The sequence below is a fragment of the Anas platyrhynchos genome, chromosome 9 (genome assembly GCF_047663525.1).
Source record: "Anas platyrhynchos isolate ZD024472 breed Pekin duck chromosome 9, IASCAAS_PekinDuck_T2T, whole genome shotgun sequence".
NCBI classification, from domain to species: domain Eukaryota; kingdom Metazoa; phylum Chordata; class Aves; order Anseriformes; family Anatidae; genus Anas; species Anas platyrhynchos.
In genome coordinates, this window is record NC_092595.1 from 9,138,935 (window position 1) to 9,163,425 (window position 24,491).

The 24,491-nt window shown below is 56.7% G+C and overlaps 1 long non-coding RNA gene across 6 annotated transcripts; it reads left to right on the top strand.

Moving 5' to 3' along the window:
- Window positions 1-1,467: 1,467 nt before the first annotated feature.
- On the top strand, window positions 1,468-24,491 carry LOC106018686 (uncharacterized). 6 transcript variants are annotated; one of them, XR_011811510.1, is made up of 7 exons: window positions 1,468-1,542; window positions 17,078-17,259; window positions 18,086-18,882; window positions 19,243-19,347; window positions 20,209-20,380; window positions 20,569-21,827; window positions 23,385-24,491. It is a non-coding gene; the product is annotated as an uncharacterized lncRNA (long non-coding RNA). The 6 variants fall into 6 exon arrangements; XR_011811506.1 differs by lacking the exon at window positions 20,209-20,380 and having other exon boundaries at window positions 20,448-21,827; XR_011811505.1 differs by lacking the exon at window positions 20,209-20,380.

A 24,491-nucleotide genomic window follows, 5' to 3' on the forward strand; every position in this document is an offset into this window, starting at 1 on the left:
GGGGATTTGGGTTTCCATTAGTGCCCATTTGGTGGCCTTTCTCCTTTACACTGGCATTTCCACGGCTGCTTAGCTTCAGTGCATTTCATTAGCACAGAGGTTTCTGTTGATATTAGAAAGTCACTGTAATCATCAGAGGGATTTCCACGGCTGTTAGGCCAGGAGCTTCGCTGCTCGTCTGCGTTTTTGGAAGCGTTTTTTTGTAGAAGTGCCTTCGACGTGCACCCTGTTGGCAGGGACTTCAGAGCCCTGCATCCCCAAAGGGTGCTGCAACACGGCTCTGGCAGAGCAGAGGCAGCGGTGGAGATGCCAGCCCCAGCTGGGAGCTGCCAATGCCCATCGGGATGCCCATGCCCCTCAAGATGCCCATGCCCATCGGGATGCCCATGCCCATCGGGACCTGTCCAAGCCCATCGGGATGCCCATGCCCACTGGGATCCCCATGCCCACCATCCCCACGGCACCCCTCCAGCAAGCACTGTTGCCACATCCCTGCCACGGGGCACGCAGCATGCAGACCCATCGCTGCCACCCATCTCCTCCTCTCGGCATCCATTTATTCCTCATCCCTGCTCGCCCTTTGCTGGCATTTCACAAGCAGCAGGGACAGCGGAGGCAGCTGTGGAGATGGCCGCCCGCCTCTTCCCACTTCCCCGGCGCTCTTCGGGGCCGGCGAGCCTTCCGCGGACAGTGCAGCTCTGTTTTGCATCACCGCTTTGAAAAGCCCTTGGAGAGAGCAGTGATTTATGAGAGGTTTCTTGTACGAGGGGAAATAAACCTCTGACCAGACCCGACTGAAATCCACACTGCTTAATTTTCTGTGGAATCAGGATTTTACCCCTATCTGAGGATTTTGCTTCTTTCCAAGAAAAACAAGCGGTGCCGCTCTCACAGGCAGCCACTTTCTCTCCGGGTCCAGCAGTGGGGCTGGCCGGGCACGGCTTCCTCCCGCAGCCCCACGCTCTGCTCCCCACTCCTTCACCGCCCCCGATCCCAGCCCTGCGGGTCACAAATCACCGCGTTTCCTACCGGCGCCGAAGCGAGAACATCTGCTGGGAAAGTCAACAGTAATTAATTAGCTTTTAACTTGGAGATAGAGAAGTGGGAAAGAGGCACGGACCCCTGTAATGAGAATAAAAGGTGTCCAAGCTTGGAGGAGTGCAGAAGCACCCTGGTTACTTTGTAATATGATAAGGGGCTGGGAATTTGAACCAGAAATGGCAGGGTTTGGGAGGGCATTTCGGACACTGGAGCAATGTCCTGTGGTGGTGGTGAAGCCTAGGAGGGAGCTGGAGCTGCAGAGCTGTGGTTCCTGCGGTTCCCCCGACAGCTGCAGAGGGGTTCAAGGTGGGAGCAAGAACAAACGAGCCCCCCCCATCCCCAGGTGTGCCCAGGCAGGGTGCTGAGCCAGGTGGTGCTGGGGTGGGATGGGAGGTGATAAAAAGTAGGGAGGGAGAGCTGCTAGAGGAGAAAGTGGTGGCACCAGGGTTGGTGTTGTAGAAGGTCTGGGACATCTGGGACAGCCAGTCCCCACCAGAGCAGGTTGGTTATGAAGGTGTTGCACTGGGGGCTGGGGGTGGCTCGGCTGCAGGTAAAGCAATGGTGTACAGTGGAAGAAGAGCACTCACAGCCCTAGGGAAAAGAGGGGGGGCTGCTTATGGGAGGAAAAAAAAAAATTACTGACAGCAGCTGTAGGTGTATAATTACAATTATGATATGTTAAGTGTTAGTGCGTGTACCCTCTGCAAATGGATGGCACCAAAGCTGTGAGGGAAAGGCTGGTGCAGGAAGAAACTCAGTTAATTAGTTAATCAGGGCTCTTTAGGAAATGTTTCCTCAACTCGCTCTTTCTCTCCCCCTCTATTTCTGTAACTAACAATTTGGCTGTTGCTCCTCCTCCAAGTGAGATCCCACCCCGAGCCTGTGCACGGGCTGCCTCTGAGCAAAAAGGGGGGTGAATAAAAACCTCTGCTGTGGAGAGGAGCTCACCTGGCAGACACTGACTTCTTCAAAAAGCCCGATTTTTTCTGAGATGTGTGAAACTGAACCGGGGGAGTCCCCTCTGTGTGTTTAAACCCTCACCCCACCTGCCGGGGTCTGTGCCTGGGGGGGGATGCGAACTCCTGAGCCCCCCGTGCTGCCCGCTGCACCAGCCCTGCCAGGGAAGCAGAGGGAGAGCATTACCCGGCTTTGCACAGGGGAAATGATATAATTGGAGCTGTTTGGATTTAGAAATTAAAATAATTTGGGTTTGCTCGGGAAGGTTCACACAACGTCAGCTTCCATCAGGCGGATGAGAAGCAGCAGTGCCCCGGCGGTGCGGGCTCTGACAGCTCTCCCAAATAACACCCGCCCTGCGGGGCTCCTTTCTGTTTCCCTGTGCTGTCGGGGGCTGGCAGCTCCCTCCCACGCAGGACAAATGTCTGTGCCCTTTCCCAGAGCATCCCTATGGCACGGGGTGGCCGAGGTGTAAGGCATCGCCCTGGCTGGCCCCTGCTGCCTGGGGCTCTAGCTTGCTCCTGGTCCCCAGAACCACCCTTTCTGCCCCAAAACCTCTGGGTGGGACAGCGAGTGATGTTCTCATGCTTGCAAATTGCCCAGCAAACCCCGCATCCCGATGTGGCTGCGGGCCCTGATACCTCTTGGGGTGCTGGGAGCACAGGGCAGGTGCACAGAAATCCCATCCAAACCATGGCTTGGGGCTGCCCCTGGGCTGTCCTGAGCCTCAGCTCCCCCCCATTACCTGCTGCTGCTTCGGGCGCCTCCCTCAAGCCCCCTTTTCAGCTGTTTTCCTGCTTCCCTCCATGTTTCAGAACTTCCTGGCTCCTTTTGCATCACTTCTGGTCTCAGCGTGACCTAAATTCAGCATCATCTGTAAATGCAATTACTTTGCCATTTATCTTTGTGGTCATTAATGCTCATCAGGACCAGGCCTAGTGCAGGCTCCTGAGACTGCCGGGCGGGCTCCACGGCAATTTAATTCCTCCAGGAAAGCTCCCCGAGGCTCAGGGTGAAATGCTGCTGGGTTTTGCCTGTCCCTCCTGCAGCAGTGCCCTCCAAGTACCTGTCAGTCTGACCACCGTGGTTCACCCTTAACAAATTCTTTTTCTTCATCACTTGTGGCTCTGCTCTCCTCCAGGAGCGAGCAAATGCCTTTTCCTTAATCCCTGATTTTTGTGTCGTTCCGTGCCTGGTGGATGAAATTAATTTCCTGGCTACTAATTGTCATTCTCCTTTTTCAGTCTCACCTTTTTTCCTTCTAATTTCGCTTTGTATTTATTTCCTTCCCCGCCAGTCCCCCCCGAGCCCTCTATTGATTTGTTACGCCAGCTCTGAATCTGGCCGGCTGCGATTTTGTGTTGTTGATGGTGGTGGGTTTTTAAGTGGCGGAGGCTCACCAAGTTTGTTAGCGAATTCCCTTAATAATTCAAAACGCATGTTGCTCGCCCCGGCTGATTTGTGTACGTTCGGTTTGTCAAGCGTTCCCCTACGTGCTTTTTATCAGTAAGTGTATTTACAAGGTCTTCATTACTTCCTAATTGACCGTGCCTCTTCTCTTTAGTTATCGCCTTAAAGAGTAATTTAAAGAAGCAATTCAGCAACAGCCATTTTAAAGCTCTTCATTCCTCCCAGCCCCTTTCTCATTTATTATCATCCTTCTGTCTCGCTAGCGCTCCTTTTCCCTGACGTCTTTGAAAATCCTTTCGTATTCCCCGTAACGTTTTATCGGCGCTCCTTTGCCACCCTTCAGCTGCTGCCAGCCCCGGCCTGCCCGAGGATGCTCTCTTTGGCAGCGGGGCTTCTTCCCCCGGGGGTGGGAAATAATGCTGTGCTGTGCCCCCTGTGGAGCCCTGTCCCAAGGGGGATGCTCCCCCAAAAACAGCTGCATCGTCCCTTTTGTCCCTTAGTCCTGTAAAGTGCTTGGCTCCGGCAATTCCTCCCCTCTGCCTGCTCCCAGCTCAGTCGCACCCTGTGCGAAAATCACAGTATTTAATCAGTGGCTTTGGGGTTTAATTCCCTGTCTGTGCATGGGTGTGCAAGGTGACAGAGCCTTCTCTCTCCCATCTTTTGGCCCCCCTTGCAGCCCAGCCCCATCTCTGGCTGCGTCGCTTCTTGGTTCCAGGCTGGGCACTGGAGCTAAGCAAGCATCCCCGTGATTTATTCACGTGTCCGCAGGCTTTAAGGCCAGAAGAAATGAGGAGATCGCTTAGCCTGACCTCCTGCACATTACAGGCCATTAAACTTCATCCGGTTATCCCCGCGTTGAGCTCCGTAATTTGTTTGGCTGAAGCCTATCTTTGGGAGAGGCACCAGGCCCCGATGTGAGGACAGGTTTATACCGCAGCATTTTCTGTCCTGCCCTTTGTGTAGCCTGTGGTGTTTGGGTTGGGCTCTAAAAGCTGCTGCACAGTGTACAGATACATCTGTGGGTATATCTGCAGTGATGCTCAGGGATTTTCCTCCTCACCTCATTTTTTGCTTCATTCCAGCCGTTTCTGGTGCACGAATAGCCCGAAATGTCCCCAGGACAGGCCGTGGTTAACCAGTGCTTGCACCACACCGTGACTTGGCCAGGCGAGAGCTCGCTGCCCTGTGTCAACCACCGAAAACAGCTCTGAAAACTTTTATCACTTTGCTCGGAAGAGAGGGAAACAGCTCTGGTTTTGGTGGAGATCTCGGGGCGCCCCATGGTTTAATGTTTTCCTTCTCCTTCCTCTTTGAAAACCGGTCTTTTTTCCCTGTGTTTTGTCTTCTGTGGCTTATGTTGCTTGACATGTCGGCTGGTTTTGATCTTTTTCTCTTTCTGCATTACAAAATTGTCAGCTGTGTAACCTAGAAACGGAGCTGGCTGAATGATATGTTTGCAAATAATATTTGTTAGAAGTTTTTTTTCTCTCTTTCATTAATCATGCCTGCCCCAAACCTGATTTGGGGGGGATGTGCTCGTAAGGAGGAGCGTGTGTCCCACGCCGTGCAGCAGGCCAGCTGGGGAAACCAGGCTTTGCTTTACCTCTTATTTTCTCTGGGATCTGGTGTGAGTCTCATCATTATCCTCCAACACACCCCCGCCTTACCAAGCCATGTGCAAGGGTTTCTCTCTCCCTTTTTCTCGAATTTTAAATTGGAGGGCCGTGGGATCGCAGGGCCGTGGACACCTCACCTCTGGGGCATAGAGGTGCTGCTCCCACTGGAAAGACGTGTGGCAGGTTTCTTCTGTGGGTCATTAATGACAATTATGGCTTGTGTGAGCAGAGCCCATCCCTTAAAATGGTGTTTGGGAGCTTTTATTGTTCCATGCAGGGCCAGGCACTTCTTTCTGCACTCCTGCTGGTGCTGCTTCACAGAGCAGACACTCCCTGCAGCTTCTCCTTTGGGTTTTCCTTCCTCATCCCCGCTTTTCCCCAGACACCTTTGCTGCCAGTTTTGCTGTTTTGAGGCCAGTGTATGCTCTGCAACCTGCCCCGTGCTCCCAGGCTGCTCCTGTCCATCTCCCCTCTCCTCCCAGCAGCATCTTGCTGCAGATCTGCCTCCTGGATTGGGGTGCGACCCTGGCTAGCAGCTAGATAGGCGATGGCAGCACTTTTGTCCTTCACCCTTAGGCAGTTCCTCTCCTCTTGCAGCTCACCACCATCCTGTGCCTTGTGCTAGGTATGCAGTCCCAGGTGTTTCTGCCAAAGCTGGAGTACCTCCATGTCCATCCTCATTTAATTTAAGCACTGACAAATTCTCCCAGCCACGGTGTTCATCCATCTCTTAAGCTGTCTGATTCATGCAGCCACTTCACAACTCTCCTGGCTGTGCAGTTAATGTGTCCCTGGGCTGGCTGAGCTTCAGAGCTGGCTGGTTTTATTTATTTTTCTTGCAGCTGGCCCTAGTTTTCCAGGCAGGCATCCACCTGCGCCCTGCTGTCTGCTCCCTCCTGCTGGCTTGGGCCAGCCCCTCCATTAGGTGGCCAGTCCCAAACCTCAAGTAGCATTTCTAGGACTTGGACGCACCATGGGCAACGCTGGTGTTGGGGACCAGCCAGGCTGAGCTGTGGCATGGCTCAGGGCATGGCTCCTTGCTGGTGCTTCTCCATCAGGGTCTCAACTTGTGTGTCCTGGACCCACCACAGGGCAATCAGTGCTGTGCAGGGCGGTGTGGTTCCCTTCTTCGGCTCTGCGCTCCCTCGAGTCCGCCCACGTGGATGCAAAGCAGCTCAGCCGTGCTCCCCGGGGCACTTCAGGGGAAAAAAGTTCCCAAAGAGCTCTGCCCTGCTCTGTGTCCGCCTGTCCTGGCTGCGTGGGCTCACGTCTCTGTCGACACTTCATGCTTCAAGTGCTCACCCTTCACTTGTTGGAGCCTGTTAATCTTGGCAATTAGCTCTTGCTCTGCTGCAATTTTTCAGGCACGCTCTCCCTTTCCCAAATCCCTCTAAGACCCCCTTGGAGCGTGTTCCTGTGCTGCTACAGCTGCTTGGCTCCATACCACCCTCCCCACCAGAGCCCAGGCACCTCAGGGAAGCCAGCCATTTATCGAGGTGTTACGTGCACTCAGATGCCTACCCCAACACCGCTTTCTGCAAGCCTGACGGGAGCAGGACATCGCCCTTCTACCCTCGCTCTCGTGTCCTGCTGGGAAAATGGGAGAAGCAAATGTCTCCTTTATGTCTGCGGAGCCTGGAGGCCTGATAAAGATTCAGGGTGAGCTATCACCGGAATGAGGAGCAGGGAGAAATCTGAGCTGCATAATTAGGTACTTTGGGGACTGTATCAAAATGCAGCTGACTATAGATTTCTGCATGGTACGTGCTCTGCTGCATCGACTTTCCTGTTCCTCCTCTCACTAATGCACGGGAGGAGGTGGGAAGCCCCTTCCCTGGTCCCCGGGGACGTGGTCCGGGATGATCCAAGGGAAGCCGAGCACGGCTGTGGATGGAGTTTGGAGAGCTGGTAGGATGTGCGTGGATGCTCCAGCAGCTTGCTTTTTGGCACGCTGGGGGACGTGGGGCTCTGGACTGCTCTGTGGAGATAGGGGCTGCATGGTGCTACCAGCAGTATCTCCTCCTGGCAGCAACAGCTCCCAGGGCCTGGCTACCGGCTTAGGTTAAAGATATGTAATTGCTCAAACTGGTCAAAAATTGCGATGTGTTTTCCCTCTCAGATCAAGACAGGAAGCTGAAATATCAAAAATGTTCACAGAAGGGGAACAAAAAAAAAGATTAAGAAATGTCAGGCTTTGCTGTCGACATTTTTGATGGAAATACTTTGACATTTGCAAACTCAAACGTTTAGTTTGTCAAACCGAATGAAAATGTCACACCGAGCCCGGTTGAAACGTTAATCTGCCGGCTCCGGAGAGGCCAAGGCTTCCCGCGGGAGCCCCTTCCCCGCTGGGGCACGTCCTACCCCGTGCCTCTGGAGCCCTGCTGATGGGGCTGGGCAGGCAAAAAAAAAAAAAAAAAAAAAAGCCGAAATCTCTGCAGAGGAAGGCTGTTCATGGGAACTGGGAGGGGAGGGCGGAATCGGTATTAGGATGCTAATCCGGGAGAGGAGAAACCACCTCCTGGTGCCTGCTGTGCTGCAGACTGTGCTGCGAATTTTGGGTGAGCCGGTCAGCTCGTCTGTAAACAGGAGTAATAACTCTCCCCTGCCTCATCCAGCTTTTGTAGGCTTAAATCCATTAATGTTTGTGGAGTACTTGGATATCAGAGTAATGGGGGTTCTGTAAGCACCAGCGAGAGCCTCTCTGGCTGTTTGTAGATGGCATCGTGCGATACGCGGTGGAGGGCTGACTGCAAGCCCAGCGGCAGTAAATCCTCGCTGTGGGAACAGCAGCTGAGTGCAAATGTGAAATATGAAGTGAAAACATGCAGTGTGCCGGGGGGGTGCAGGGCAGCACCCAGCTGAGGTTGTTGGGGACCCCCCAGGGCCGTGCGTGGGCATCGCTGTGCCCGTGTGCCTGCGCCTTGCAGGGCGAGCGGCTGGGGCCTGTGAAACTGTGGGTAATTGGCAGCGTTTGCCTTGGGTTCGGTGGTGGAGCTGGAGATTACAGCACACATCGTTCTCTGAAGGACTGAGGTTAGTAATAGAAGCAGGCAGTGTGAAGGTCTTGGTCTGGAGCACGGTGACTGTGTGAGCTGGGGCTTGCCACCATCTGAACGGCTTTTAACCTTCTGTGATGCTGGTTGCTGGGAGAGTTGGAAGGATAAAAAAAAAGCTTTTTGGAGAAGCAGTCTCCAGAAGTACTTTTTTATGGTGTTTTGTTATTAAAAAAAAAAAAATTGCCTGTTTTTATCTGCCATATGCTGGACTGAAACCTGGAGGTGAGACATGGTTTTCTTATAACAAACCTCTCACTCTGTCTTTATGGGCTAAAACTACGAGCCCAGCCTCCAGCAAAGCTTTTGTTTCCCTCCTGCCCATTCAGCGGAGTACCTCACGGCTTTCCATGAGCAATGGCTTTCTGCTGCCAAGTTTTCTCGCCTATAATTACCACAAAATTTGGACCAGTTGAGCCTCTGGTCTCTATTTTGGGCAGGAGCAGGCCAGTGACCTCCCCGGCAGCCCCTCTCCGTGCCAGGCCACGGAGCAAAGGCGGCCTGGGATGCTCGGTCCCGCTGTGGCTTGTGGTGGCTCGTGGCTGTTATTAATGCCTCCGCTTTGCTTACCCAAGTGCTTAGCCGGTTCAATACATTTTCAGACCTGTCCTTACACTATTGTTGGGAAAGATTCATTAGGACTCCGGCTGGAAATTATAGTGACAGATAGAGCAGGGTAATTTATGGCTTTTCTTGAGGGTTGCACAATTATTCAATAAGTGTCTTTCCTTCCTCTACCTCCCGCCAGCCACTTGTTGGAAATAAATATTGGATTTATTTGTGGAAAAGGAGCTATCGGCAAAGCTGCGAGTGGCCGGGAGAAGCCCAGCGGGGCCCTTTGGGCATCTCGGCTCGTGTTTGTGTGCGGCAGCAACGCTCTCCCCACGCGCTGCCTCCTCAGCACCGCTTCCACTGCTTTTGTGCCACGGCTCTTCACGAGGCCTCTGTTCTCCCTGAGCTGCCTGCTTGGTGTTACAGCCCCTCTCCCCTGCATGTGGAGCTCCCCTGAGGCTCTCAAAGCCATCCTCAGCTCCTCCTTCCCTCCTCTGCTTTTAGCTGTGCCGGGGAGGAGCCCGAGGAGATGGCAGCAGGGCCGGGCACGGCTCCATCCTCACCAGACCGGTGCATCCCGTCAGGCCTGGCCCTGCCTGGGACTTCCCACCAGCGGGAGCCACTGGCCTCGGGGATGGTGGATCCCGGGGGAGGGAGGAGTGGGGTTTGCCTCTCGGGGTGGTGTTGGGCTGGGTGAGAGCCTGGCCGGGCTCTCCCTGTGGGTTACAGCGAGGGCTCCTCTCCAAGGGCGATCCCAGCCCTCAAAAATGGGCTTTTGCTCTGCAATTCCTGCTGGAGGAGCTGCTCGGTCTCAAACCTTCTCAGTCTTTTTTTTGTACCTGATGAGGGGCAGGGTCTCCCCCGCCCATGTGTCGATGCCGGGGGGCTCAAGGCAAAGGAAGCGGGGCTCACAGTGTCGAGGTATCGGCGCTGCAGTATTTCCACTGCTTATCTATCCTGCTCCTTATGCGTTTCCACATTTTGTTTGAATTAGTTGGGATTGTTCCTTGCAGCGTGCATGGCTCTGCATTTGTCTACTTTGGATTTCATCTGCCATTGACTGGCCCATTCATCAAGCTCCCTTCGGTCCTTTTGAAGTTCCCTGTAGTCTTCTCTTGTTCTGAATACTCTATGTAATTTGGGTCCTCTGCCAGATTTTCTCATGACATTTTTCATTCTCCTTTTCCAGATCATTAATGCATCTCTTTAACCACCGGTATGAGCACAGAAACTTGGGGAGCCTCCCCGTTAATGCCGTACCCTTCTGCAATGTCGCCGTTATTAACACACGTTGATTTCCCTCTTTGTTTCCGACCTCTAGAATTACTTTTTCCATTTGCTCTACAAACGCTTAATTTCTTTAATAGCCTCTCGTAGGGACCTTGTCAGAGGGCTTTGAAACCCCAAACACATTATGTCAAGTAGTTCTCCTTACTTCACTCTTCTGACGACGGGAGAAAGCATCCTAGTAGATTAGAGACATGAACTTCCTTTCAGGAAGCCGGGATGGATCGCCCCCCTCTTACTTAGTTAATTTACGTGTTTTAAAATTCAGCTTCTTAGAGCACCTTCATCTATAACCGCCGATTCAATCCTAGCAGCCTTAAAAAGAGACGCGCCCGTACGTCTGCTGTTGAGCAGGCAATTTCCATCGCGGGCTCTTTTGTTGGCAGCTGGGTCATTCCTCGAGTAAGAGCCGCCGGAGCCTTTGGGTGTTTCCCTTTGAACTCCAGCAGCTTTGTGCTGGACAGCCTGGTGCAATCTCTACTCTTTTTCATTATTATTATTTTTTTTTTTGGCGTTTCTCTTTGTAGAAATCCTTCATTGTTATCACCTGGAAATAATAGGTCTCTCCCTGCTGTCCCTGCTAGCTGCAGCGGGTTGAAAAGAAACCTTCATCCGTGCTTCTGCAGCTCCTGCCCCTGCCGTTCCCATCGCGCCGGCGATGCGGGCAGGTCGAGTCACGCCACGGCGAGAGGAGGAGGAGGAGGAGGATGGGGCCGATAAGATCCCGGCCGCAGCTGCTCTGGCTCTGTTAAGGTACGGGGCAGGAACCTGTTCCACCCGCCGCAGCGTGATTAATGCCGCTTCGCGCCCATGAATCATTTTCGCTGTTGTGTAAGGTTTACGCCGCCGGAGCGGCAGGGCTGTATTTCTGCGGCTTTTATAAAGTCCTGCACAATTTATACGTGCTGCTCCTGCGCCGAACCATTTACACTCCTTATTCACGGCGGTAGGATTTACACTCCCTTTCCTGAGACCTGTGGAAATTGTGCTGCTGATGGAATGATCCCGGGGCCGTGGCACTATTTATTGTTATCAGAAACAATTCCACCCCGCAGTGATTTCTGACCACGAGAAAGGGGAAAACGCTGTTTTCTCTCCAACACCAATATCCATGAATCTTTAAAGAGGAGGAATTATTTCCCCGAACAGCGAGCGCTTGTGAAGACATTTAACTTTAAGAATATGTGACAGCTCATCAGAGGAGGAAGTGAAATGCTTTTGGGGAGGCGGGGGAGCGCCGAGGGCGGTGGGAGCTCGGGGGAGCCCTGGGCAGCCGCCAAGCGGGGCGATCGGCCCCGGGGCTCCAGCCCCCTGCCGTGGGGGGAGCTCCCAGCACCGCACCCCGCTGGGGCTCCAGCCCTTGTGTGCTCCAAACAGCGAGCGGCGACTTCTGCCCGGGCTTCTCCAGACAAACCTCTTGCACCAAATTACCTGTCTAGCTGGGATCTTATCTTGGTGTTTATCACTGCCGCCTCTCGCTGTCAGCACTGTTTATAGGCAGGGGAACCGAAACCCTATGCTAAGAAATTTCCTCCTCCTCCTCCTCTTTTCTTTCAAATCTGCATCTGTTCCAGACTCCCTTTCATTAGAGACCACATGAAAGCCAAAATAATCCCAGGCTATCAGGCACAGAAACCTTTGCAAGGTAACCTCCCCTGTGCCGCGCACTCCAGGGTAAATATGGCACGCCCTGGCTGGGGAGGTTTAGGGTCCAGCCCGTGTCCCAGCCCATCTGCATCCCTGCTGGGGGATGCCTGTGAGACCCCCAGCACCCAAGGGCTTTTTGTAGGGCCATAGTGAAGATCCGGGCTGTGAAGGAGCACTGGGCCCCGAGGGTGTCATCCTGCTTCCCAGTTGTTGTAGGGATGGTGCCCAGCCAAGCCCTTGGGGCAGTTTAGGGCACAGGGTACGTGTTTGGTGCGTTTTTTTACTTTTTTTTACCTGTTGTAAAACATTTGCAGAGTTCCAGCAGGCTGTTAAGAGCAGCGCTGGGGAGGGAGGAGCGGGCCTGATACCGATTAGGCAGGAAATGGCTCGGCGTGGATGGCATCCATATGGGAGAGCTGATAGATTTGGCGTCTTGCAGGCATCGCTTGATGGATCCACTGATAACCTGGCAGCAGAACAGACCTGGGCTCTCTGATTCCCTGCCAGCAGCTCAGCCGAAGCCTGCTCAGTCGGCCTTCGTTAACACCTTTGTGGGCTGGGAACGTGCCGCCCTGCCCCGGGGGCTGGTGGCCCGACGGTCCCTGGGGACCCAGGGGCTCGGCCGGTCCCCACGGTGCCGCCTGCCAGGGATGCTGCTCGGGCTCCTTCCCTTTGAAGGCTGGGCGTGAAATCTGGTAGGAGTTTGGGGAGGCAGGAGGGCAGCGTGCAGAGCAGCCTGCGTCCTTGGGATGAAAAAAGCTGCGTTTTGCAGCTCTGGAAAGAATCAGCGGGTTTCCATGCTGGGCTCCTGCCTTGCATTGGAGACAGATGGGGAGCGCAAACACGGGGAAGGCGGCCGGCTTCTCCCGCCGTGCCAGGGCTGGCTCGCTCCTGGGTGCTGCTCTGCGTCTTCCTCGAGTGGTTTAATTTCACGGCGGCCTCTTGTGCAGCTCCGTGCCACCTGGAGGTGGGGGAGAGCTGAGGGTCTGGGTGGCCGGGAGCCCATGGTGTCCCGCTCTGCTCTGTTTCTGCCTTCTGGAGGCGGATGGAGGCTCCGTGGAGGCTGGCAGGAAGAAGAAGGGGTGTGCAGGGGAAGCAGAGATGGAGCAGGGTGCTCTCATTTTCTGAAAGTGAAGCAAGATGGAGAAAATGGTGGGGTGTTGAAGGCGGCGGCGCATCGCAGAGAGGAATTGGAGGGGGCTCTGCAGGTAGCAGCCCCCCTGTCTGCTGGCTGGTGCTTTGTGCTGCTGAGGGTCCGCAGCCTCCTTCACCAACCCTTGTCTGTGCTAATAAAGCTCAGAGGATGAGACTGAGCCCTGGTGTGGCTCTGCAGGAGGCGGGAAAGGCTTGCACGGGCAGGATCCCCTGTTGCGTGGCTAGATCTGGGTAGCAGTTTTGGGGAAAACCCCTGTCAGGACGAGCTGTGCTTCCTTCCCTGCTCATGGGCAGGTCCAGGAGCAGCAGGAAACCTGGTCCGTGCCGTGCCCTTCATCCCTTGCTCCTGCACCACCTGGTACCCGTGGGGTCCCCGCTGCAGCAGGGTGCAGGGTGACCGTGCTGTGGGTGACAAGTGTGCCCTCAGCGCAAAACCAAGCTCTGGCGGTGGGAGGTGAGGCACATAACGACTGCTGTAAAGCTCTCCGGGGTTATGGCCTTGTTTGATGGCTAAAATCCCATCCCTGAAAGCCCCGGCAGCCCTGTCAGCCGCTGGTTGTGGTGGTTGCAGGGCAAGTTGGGTGCTCCAGCAGGGTCACGGCTCCTCAGCTGCATGTCGGGTCTGTAATTTCCTTGTGGTTATTTCCCAGATAACTTATTTCAGGTTTTTATGATGCTTACAAATTGGACAACATCTTAAAGCATATTTCAGGCCCTAACTGGTTTTAAACGTGTGTGATTTTACGGGGGGGTGTAAAATATTTTTAAGCGTTGGTAAATTTGGGGGGATGGGAGCTGTGGGTGGGTGGGTGAGGAGGGAGGGATGGTCCCAACCCCAAAAGGTTTTTGGAGGCAAGGCACTGGGAGCCTGCCCTTGGTGATATCTGTGTGGGGTGCCCCGTGGGTGTCCCAGCTGTGTCCCCAGGGGCTGCACTCATCCCACGTGGTGCTGGGGCAGGGATGGGACAACCCCATAAGACCACTCCACTGGGTCCTCATCCTGCCCTGTGACATGGGAGGGTGCAGGCTGGATGAGCAGGGGTGGGAGAGGGCTGCGAGACTCCTCCTGCTGCTTGGGGCAGGAGCAGAGCAGCTTCGAAACCCGAGGTGGAGGAGCAGTCCTGGGCTCGGGGTGGTGACAGCTGGATGCGCAGAGCTCGGGATGGGTGAGAGACACGCAGACACGGCACCAGCCTGCCCACATCCTCCGCGGTGCCTGCAGCAGGCGGGGCTCTCTGCAGGTATTTGCATTTGCAGAAATAACACGGACTTCTCGTCCCGCCCTTTCATCAGGGTGCCGGGAGTTCGCTGAAACGCAAGACCAGGAAAGGCCTGGGATTTTGGCTGGCTGTTCCAGGCGCATAAGGAAGGTGTTATTGTCAAGTAACTCCCTCTGTCCTGGTGGAGAGGTGCTGTGGGGAGGCCGGGGGAGCCCCCAGGCCAGGCAGGATGGTGGTGGAGGCCAGGCGAGCTCTTTGGCACACGCTCCGCAATCACAGCGGCGTCGGCGGCCGCCACCGGTCTCATCGCTGCAGCCCACGTGAGCTCTCCTGCTTGCCTCCCTTCCAAAAAAAGCAACCTCCAGCCCACGGGGAGAGCAGAGCCGTGGTGATGAGGCATCGTCTCCTCGACACCCACCCCCTTGGGCAGCCGGCCCGGCCGCCAGCGCCAGCCCCTGGGGTGGGGTGCACGGGGCGGGGAGGGGGGACCCAACCACAGCCCCCAGCTTCCTCATGGGGAGGCCACAAAGCAGGGCCAAAAACCTGCTTTTCCTCCTGGATATTCACCTCCAGCTCCTCTCCAGGCTGCGTGGGGCCACCCCATTTCTTGGGGCAGGGACCCCGGTATCCCCACACCGGGGCGAGCACCGGACCCGGCGATGGGAGAGGGGAGAGCGTGGGGCTGGGGATGCCGGCTGTTGGTGCGCCATAAGGAAGTGATTGAAGCTTTCACGATCTGTTTAACTGGTGACATATGTTTCCTGCAGGCGAGGCGGTGCGCTGCATGCCGAGGTACGGCCGCTCTCGCCCATCCCAGACCATCCCCGCCGGCACGCAGGGAAAGGGACGGCCCCAGCCCCTCCAGTACGGCCACGGGGCCGCCGCTGCCTGTGTGGGAAGGGGAAATTGCCCACGCTGCAAAGGGAAATAAACATGAGGAGAGCAGCCCCTGACACACACGGAAAGGCGTTCCTCTGGTTGGAGGCGCCGTGGCCAGGAGGCCCCCGCTGCATGCGCGGAGCTGGGGACGGGGGGAGGCGGAGATGTGGCGATGGCTGCGCTCCCCCTGCTTCTTGCAGGGGGGTCCTCCCCTCTGGGTCTCATCTCGGCTTTCATCACTGTAACATCAGAAAAACCAGCGAGGGCACAGCCATACGCTGCGGAAAAGGCCTAATTGCTCAAACAATCAAGCCCAGGCGAGGTGCTCCTCTGGATTCAGCGGCAGGCGCAAGGGGCTGAGCGTTTTCCTGGGGTGGTTGGGCATGGGGCTCAGCCCCCTGCTGCTGGAGGGGTGGCCAGGGAGGCTGCACGGGGACAGGAAACACCAGAAAAACCTCCAGAGGGGCGAATCTTTGTCTCAGACCAGCTCTGGATCCTTGTGGGTATGGGGACAGCTGGAGGCAGGACCAGGAGTGCTGGGGATGCTGCAGGGTGGGCAGGCTGGGGAGAGCCCCGAGGCCAGGAGCAGGAGGGGTCGGATGTTTGGGATTTGGAAGCAGCTGGTGGCTTGGAGCAGATCCTCGGGGATCAGCAGGGTGCTGCGAGGGGCGATTTGCCCTGGCGGGTTGCTGTCGGAAGCGGCAGGAGGGCAGTGCTGCCGCATCTCCCTCCGCAGAGGTAATTGGAGCCACGTGGAAGCCAGGCTGGGGCGAAGGCACGGAGGCTGCGAGACCTGGGGTGAGCGGTGTGGGGGCCCCAGGGGGGCTGCGGTGGCCATCGAGGCTGCCCCTGCCCCGTGCAGCCTGGAGCCTGGCCAGGATGAGCCTGGAGCCGCATTTGAGGCGGAGGTTGTAAACTCGGCGTGAGAGCGGAGGGAGGAGGAGGGAGGGGAGGCTTTACGGATGAGCTGAAAGCCCCGGGGCCTCCTCTGTCATTCTGTGGGGCCAGGATTTTCCCCTCTGCGCCAGCAACCTGCAAAGCCAACAGGAAAGGGAGAGATTGGAACGGGGCTTCCCGGCCCTTAACGGGGATTTGGGCTTTAAAACGCAGTCATCTTTAGCTCTCAGACAGCTTCCTGGCACAAACGGGGTGACGCCGGGTCACCAGCTCTGCCGTCACCGTTCCCATATGCTCTAAACACGGGGCGTTGTGTCCACCTCTGCAGAGGGACTATTTCTTGCTCGTTGTGTGCTTTTCCAGCAGGGAAGGGTAATTTTAGAAAGGGACTCCAGTGCTCCTCTGAAGTTCTCTTAGCGCTTTCATCCCCATGTGCTTATCTGTAGGTTTTAAAATCCCTTCTTGCAGTAGGAAGGAGGACTCGCTGCGTGCCCAGCGCCCGGACTCGGGAGCAGCTTTGTGCCCAGAGCTCAGGGAGAGCTGCATCGGCGCGCACGTTAGCTACAGCACGGGATGCTGCAGGGCCTCGGCGCAGGTGTTTGGGCTGCCGGGAAGCCGGTCGGAGTCGATAAGGCACCTCGAGCCCTGCTGCCTGCTGGCGGGTTGCTTTGTTTGGGGTTGGCGCTCCCCCAGCCAGCCTCCACAGCCAACATCAGCAGCGAGCAGAGCTCCCGTGCACCGGGGCCGCTGCGCCCTGCTCGCCACAGCAGAGGCATTCTCCAAAACCAAGCACGGCCCCAGACACCCCAGCCCTGTGTTCGTTAGCAGATAGCCAAGGCTCGCCCGTGCCTTGCCCTGCTGTTTTGTTCCAGCCGCGGATTACCTTCCCTCGCTACAAATCAGCGCTGACTGTCTCCGCGGTTTTGGCATCAGCCAGGTGCCTGGAGCACGTCGAGCTGGGGCTGCGGGGGGAGGGAAGCACCGGGGGAGGCAGTGGGGATGGAGCAGGTGAACGCCGCTCCTCCAGCTCTGGGAAAAAAAAAAAAAAAAGCTCCCACTTCTGTCCGGGGCAGCCCACGCAGGGAGAGGCAGCCTTATTTTTCCCAGCAGCGTAGTGGCGAGCCCTGTGGTGCCACGGCCATGCTCGGGTGCAGAGCGCTGGGATGCTCTCCCAAAATCTGCTTCCCACTCCCCAGCAAGCACCGAGGCTGCCCCCGCTGCCAGCCCAGGGGGAGCGGTGCTTCATCAGCCTCGCTGCGACCGCTGGAGATGCCTAAATAATTCATTAATGGTTTGGGGAAACGAAAATATTGTGCAGTGAGTAATTGCTTGCGAGTGACGTTTGGCATTGCTCGAGCAGGTCCCGGGCGGCCTTGGCGGAGCGGTGCTGGTAATGCTGAGCCCGTGCTGCGGAGGGGAGCAGCCAGGAACAGGACGGTGCCACCGGGGCCCCTCGATAAATCTGTCCCCAGCTCCACCTTTCCCTGCACGGAGCCACACCGGTGCCACCTGGAAGGGTGCTGGGAGAGGAAGCTCCCCCAGGTGGGTTTTGCAGCGAGCTATGCAGATTGTTTCCTCCTGATTTTTTTTTCTTCTCCTTTATTTTTTTCTTTTTCCTTTCTATATGAACTTTCCTGCCTCCGGCTCCGTGCAAATGTGAAGGCCTCCTGTTACCGGGGAAACTGGTGCGGGATGGCAGCGTGGGCTGGTGGCACGGGATGGAGAGCGGCTGGACGCAGCAGGGGCTCTTGGGGCTCAGCCCCACAACTTGCTTTGTGTTCACGTCAGAGCAAGATGGGGGGAGCAGCCCGGCAGGAGGGGTCCTCACCTGGAGGCCAGGGGGGTCTGCAGGCAGGCCCCCTTTTCTTCCTGCAGTGCTCAGAGGCGGGGAGAGCCCAGCAGCTCCAGGGGGAGGCTGGGTACAGGCTCAGAGCATCCTGTCCCCCACCCTGCAGGAGCCCCGTGCTGATAGCAGTGACAAGGGACTTCTGTTCTGCAGAAGGGGTCTGGGAAATGTCCCCGGCTGCCTGTCCATCCCCGGCGTATCACAGTGCTGGGGGGAGCAGCATAAACCCAGGGCTCTGGCTCCACGTGGGCGCCTGGAGCAGGGGGAAGCCCCCCCCCACCCTGAGGTGTGATGGGGCCGGGATCTCGTGCCCCGGTGCTGAGCTGTGGGCTCGTGTGTGCTCCTGCAGGCAGCACGTGCTGCATCCCCAGCAACCCCCGCTTGTTACTCTATTAAATTTCCATTTTAACATGAAAACAGCTGGTTTCATGGTACCTCTAACTGTGTTATTTACACAGTCATGCACACAATCCCTGCTGAAAATCGCATTACTCACTGCATCGGCAGCCCTTTGTCTGGCAGGTACCGCGCCGGCGGCTGTGGCGGTGACACCGGCAGCTCCGGGCAGGGAGAAACCCACGGAGCCGCTTGTCCTGGACACTTCTGGTCAAACCTGGGCGATTTGGGGGAGACAAATCCATCCCAAAGTGCTCCAGCTCCGCGTGAACCCACCTCCATCCGTGCCACCTCGCAGTGCCCTGCAGCCCCAGCTCTCCGTGCTGTCGCCGAGCCCCGGGGTCGGGGTAGCTGATGCACATCAAGGGGCAGAGACAAGGGCTGCTGGCCGTGCTCAATGCTGCTTTGTTCTCGGCCCAGGAAGCAGTGAAAATCCTCCCGCTTTGAAGCCCGAGGAGGCCTTTTTATTATATCCAGGACTCCTGGAAAAAGGGAACTGCAGGCGCTTTCCCATAAGGCGATGAAAAGCTCTCCTGCCTGAGACTGCAGCAGCTCGTCACACGTGCGAGCGGTGCGGCAGTGCCACGCTGCTGGAGCTCAGTGCCTGCCCGGCCACTGGGAGCCACTGGTTATGCTGGTGCACACAGCTGGGAGCTGGCAGAGCCGTGGTACAATACTGCTGAGCTTGTACCCCCTGCAGAAACCATCCTGTTTTGGGGGAGTCGAGGTCCCCCATCCTGTGCCTCCTGGGTAAAGCACGTGGCAGCATCCTGATGGTGAGCACGTGCCCAAAACCTTGTGGAGATGAGGGTGGTTTTGGGGTCAGGAGCTGCCTGGGGACCGGCCGCCCTCCTGCGTCGGCTGCATGGGCACGGGACGTCCTCCCTCACACAGCCCCGGCCGGGCTGGGAAGCTCCGAAGCGGTGAGGCTGCCCTAATTAGTCCGCTTAATCTTCCCCCATAAATCACTCCTCCCCATCCCCTGCAGACTATCGGCATCATCTGAAGCCATTAGTTAATTTAAAGCCGGGAGTTCACACGTTGGCTTATCGGCAGCCATCTCCCCTCCCGCTAAGCCCTGCTCCTCTCTGCCTGCTGGATCTCCCCGCGTTGAAGCGGGGCCGTGCTGCGGGCAGGTGGGAGCGCGGCAGCTCCCTGCCTGCCGGCGGCTGCGAGCCCGCTCCCTGCGCTCCCCCCTTTTTTCTTTTTTCTTTTTTTTTTTTTGAACTTTTTCTCTGACTCACCCTTTCCATTTGATGTCTCCACCTTTGTTTTACAAACAGCGGCTTGCCCGGCTGCTGGAAGGAGCAGGCGGATCCCAGGCTGCCAGCAGAAGCGGCTGCGGCTTCCCCGGCTGCGAGCGGAGACCCCGCACAGGCTGCAGCCAGGTGAGAGGGGCTGGAGAGGGCAGGGAGGGGGACAGGGGCCAAAGAGAAGCCTCGGGGATCGGGACTCACACCAGGGATCCCCGCTAACACCTTGTATTTCCCATCATGGGTTGTATGGCCTCGCTGCTGTCCTCCTCCAGCACAGGTTTGGGGTGGGGAGGAGCGAGGGAGCCCCACTCACCCTGGGGCTCATGAGGATGCCCTGCACATCCCTGCTATGGTGACCCAAAATAATCAGTGCTGCGAGCTGTCTGAGGCCACGTTTGTGTTCAGAGCACCCCAATTGTGCCACGTCAAAGCCTCCCAGCTGCTCACCGGGATTCCCACAGCCAGGAGGGGTTGCAGGAGGGAATGGTGTCCGTGTCCCCTGGCTGGCTGTGTGGCCATCATCTTCCTCTCCCTCGCAGCAGGGAGAGAGAGGTTTGAAGGGGGAGCTGCCTCCGTGTTTGGTTTTGTAGTCCAGGCTCTGGATTTATTGCTTCCAGGTCCTGGTGTGTTTGTTTGTTAAATGAAAGGCGGCCGGGTGATCCCGGGTTCCACCCCCCTGCGCAGCCCAGAGGGGGTCCCTTGGCCCTGGGACGGTGCCTCCCATCATGGCTCAGACATCTAGTGGGGCTGTGCAAGGAGGGGACACACAGGTGTGGGGCAGTGTCCCCGTCCAGACACTAAATCTGTGCTCTGGGTGATGGGGTGGCTCAGGGCAGGTGCTGGCACCACCCTGTCCTCCTCCCTGCAGGCTCCTCCGCTGCGCTCTGCAGCCGTAGGTAAGAGAGGAGACCCCGAAAAAAAGGATATTTCAACCAGATGCAGGTGGGAGAGATGGGAGGAGAAGCCAGCAGTGCCCTTTCCTCGGGTTTACAGCGCAGAGCAACAGCTCCAGTTAGACGGGAACTTCTCAGCAGGATTAACTCTGAAACCTAATGACAATGCTTGGAGTGTCTGCAGTGTCTGCGTCCCCGCTGCTCGCTCGTGCTAATGAGCTTTAGCAACAGCACTCGGTTTGTCTGTTAGAGCAACCTTTGGGGATCGAGAAGTAAGTGTTTAAAGATGCAAATATCCTGTGAGATATCCAGATTTAAATGTCTTCTTTTGTTCTTTAGCCTGGAGTCCAGGGATAAATAAAGGAAGTGAAGAGAGCCTCCAGACCGCTGGACAGAAAACCTTTTAAAACAAAAAGACCAAATGAAGTGAAACCACAAATATTTTAATATTTTTTTTTAGCTTACAGCTGCTGGACAGTCGGGACAGTTACAGAAACTTGGTGTCCTCGCAGGTGTTCTGGGTGCTGTGCTCAGACACACCAGCACCCACCAGCCAGCAAAAGCTACGAGTGGCAACAAAAAGCCCCAAACACATCCCAAAACCATGGGAGCAGCCGGGCTGGCAGTGGGATCCTCTCCGGCCCCCAATCCTGGTGCAAGGACAGGGAGTCACAGCTCGGACCCAGAGATGCTGAGAGGCAGGTTGGGTTTTATCTTCCACGGGGCTCCTCTTCTCTTTTTTTTCCTTCCTTTTTTTTATTTTTTATCATTTTAAGGCAGGAGTAATAAATGCTAAAGATGCATATGGAATTTGAATATGAATGATAAGAACAGCTGTGTATATCTATTATGAATGAACATAAACAGAAATGTATAAACTGAGATTTTGGGGCTTTTGGAAGAATTAGTGCCTTTGTTCCTGGATTTTTTTCCTATCAAAGTTTGAACCAAAGCCCATTAGCCTGGACTTTCCCGCAGCCGACCAAGCCAGGAGCTTCATTTTGTGCTGGCTCTGAGCCACGCCGAATTCTCCTCAACAGCTCAGTGAGCCCTAATCCTAACAAATTTACCCAGAGAAGTGGTTCTCTTATTACACAGCCTAATTTGAACGCTTTCCAAGGTTAATTTCTGCTCCCTCTCCCTCCAAACGCGCCTGCCCCTCCAGAGCCACCTCCCCCCATCCTGGCCCCCCCGGCTCCCTGTTAGTGCCAGCCCGGGGGGAGCAGCCCCAGCCCTTCCCTCCCCTCCCCTGCCCGCCTGCGATCATTTTTAAATGAGAAAATAATGCACCGTGCGCCCCCGGGTGCGGGGTCTGCCCGCGGGGTTTCCTAATGCTGAGCCACTTCCTTCGCAAATTAATTGCAACATTCGCTGGGTGAAAATGGCCCTGGAAGCCTGCACCCCACGGGCTCTGCTCAAAATCTGAGTCCTGAGACTCTGGTTTCTTCCTTCCACCCCCTCTGCGGCCGCCCCCTGGTGCGATGGAGCCTGCAAGGGCTTTGTGGTGCCCACGGGGCATCCCTGTGATACCCATGGGGCATCCCTACGGTATCCAAATCGCGTCCCTGCGGTGCCCACGGAGCATCCCTTCACCAGGGGACCATCCCTGCCACCACGGTGTCCTCCCCACAGGTCTCATCCTGCTGTCACGGAGCTCTCCTGGGTGACTCTTGCTGCTCGCTGTCCCCAGCGCTGCCGGCCTCTGCTTCCTCTTGCTGAGTGAGTACCCGTGTTTGATGATTTTGCTCCAGGCGCAGCAGCTGCAGGTATCAAAGCGGCGCTGCGTCTCGTCTCCAGGCTGTGAGAGGGGCTTCACGGTGCTGATTTCGGGCTGGGAGCCCGGGGCGGGCAGCTTGCGGTGAGGGATGGAGGGGCTGGCACAGTGGAGGCCTCCTGGTCATTGCTGTGATGTCGGCCTGAAGTAATGGGAATAATAAAAATAACGTGGTCTGGAGGGAAGGAGAGACCAGGCTGCGTCCCAGTGAGGTCGCACGGATGCATCAGCGTGGTTGTTTGCTGGAAATTATTTTGAGAAAGGAAAAAAAAAAAAAAAAAGCATAAAGTCGAGGTTGAAAGTGAGTAGAGATAGTGAAGTGGGAGAGCAGCAGCCCCCCAAAGCCATGGGGATGCCCCGTGCCATGGTCACCCCTGAGGTCCTGCAGCACGGAGGGAGAAGCTGCTCGCTGTGGGACAGGGCTGGTGCCTCGCCACGAGGTTTCCTGCAGCCAAGCACGCTGCTCGGAGGGGCGGGACGCTTGTTTTCGGGATGGCCAGGATTTAACCAGAGCCTCAGTGGCAAACGCTGGAACAGGATGTTTCAGGAGGGAAATAAAACGTGCGTGCCTCGGGGCTTGAGGCAGCGCTCGGTGCCAAGGCAGGAAAGAGATTTGTGCTGTCGGTGGAGAACTAACCAGTGCTACACCAAGGGACAGGTTGGAGGGGCTTGGGAGTGAGGGCAGGAGGGGAAGGGGCTCTCAAGGGGCCAGGAGCTGGGCTACAAGCCTGGGGCCCCCCAGGACCCCGAGCAGCGGCCGTGCCGTGTGTCCCTACACCCGGAGCCATGCGTTGCCGCTGGCCCAGGGCCAGGCACGGGGCTCCCGAGAGCGGCGGGGACGGCTCCGACCCTGCACAGCTCTCAGCCATCCCAGGCTGGAGCCCCTCCAGCAGTCCCATTCCCGCTCTCTCCCGACCCTGCCTCCCCTCTCAAAGCAATTTGACTTTTATAGTAATAACTTCTGAACCCTGGGTTGGGGCCGTGCCAAGGAAAGCAGCAGAAAACAATGTGATGGGCCTCGGCAGGCGCGGAAACTCCGACGACTGAGACCAGCCCTAAAATAACTTTCATGCGATTGTTATTTATTCTGGGAGAAAGTTGGTTCATTCAGAATTCAGGAGGGAGATCAATCGGCGCGGGCTCCAGCTGCACGGAGGCAGCACGGGCGCCGGCAGCCTCTGGTGCCACGAGCTCGCCGTGTGCCTGTGCCCCGATGCCAAACCAGGCGCCGTTTTTGGGGGGTTTATTTAAGGGTATTTGGGGTGTGGCGGGTTGACCGAAAGTTCAGGAGGAGGAGGTCCTGCTTCCAGCCGGGGGCTGTGCTGCCTGTGGCCCCTTCTGCGTGTGCCCCTGGCACGTTGGGCTGGGCACCATCGCCTTGTGTTGGTGCGCTCGAGCTGCTAGCAGCAAGTGTGAGCAAACACAGAGAACACGACCAGCATCCAGCAGCGGGTCCTGCTTAATCTCACCATCCCTCACCCTTTCTTCCTGTTTCTTCGCAGCAGATGGGTGGAGAACTGCCCTGGGAGCAGCGCACGATGGAGGTGTGATGGTGCAGGAGCTGCATGCATCGTCCCCACCTGCTGAGGCTGGGCACACGTCACCCCCGTTCCTCTCCTGGCCACCAGCTGCCGTGGCTCAGGGCAGCATCACCACCTGCCCTGCTCACCGGTGGATTTTGGATGCTGCTGTGCTTTGGGGAGGGAATAGCCTTGTGCACAAGGACAGCGCAGCTTGCCCAGGTCACCTCCCTCCTCGTGCTCTTGCAGCCCGAGGGACCTTGATGAGCGTCACGTAAGGATTTTGCCTTGGGGTTTGTCTCTCTGATGTGACGAGGAGACAAAGTTGGGGCCATGGAGCTGCAGAACCCCAGCCTGGTGGTGCTGAGGGGAGTGATCCAGTCCTGTCCTTGTTCCTGCCTGTGTGAGGGGACCACAGGTCTACATTTAGCCATGCCAACAGCCTGGCACCGTACAAACTGCCCCTCTCCTGTGGCCGCTGAACACCAAGAGGAAAGCTCTCATCCTGTCGGACAGGGAATCCAGCACTCTAGCCCTGCTCCCATCGCTCCCAACTGGCCATGGGCCACTGGGGCTGAGCAGGGATGGAGAGGGGAGCAGGATGTGGGCAGCTGAGGGACGGGGGACAAGGAGGTGCCTTCCCTTGGAAGTTCAGACTGCAAACCCAGACCCTCCTGGGCCATCCCACAGCTCCCATCAGAGGTGGCTGTGCCCCGTGCCCTCCTGCAGCAGGAGGATCGCCAGCCTCAGGGCTGCTCTGCGGGGCCAGGCTGGGCTCTGGTGCCACATCTGCATGGGTGGCATCTCCCTCCGGTTCCCCCACGGCCCGGCTTTGGCTGCTGATTGAGTCGGCCCAGAGGTAACGTGTTTGTGATGATGATGTGATGCGGTGACCCTTCGCTTCTTCCCTGAAACGCGTACGTGTAGATGTGGGTTTTGCAGTTATGAATGTAATTCCACAATCCACTTAGGAGCCAGTAATTTTCTGGCTGAGGTGGGAAGCTGCTGACATCGTGTGATACATGACTAGATTGATTGTATTTACTTACCCTTTAACCTAATAAAGAAAAATAATGTTCCTTCATCTCA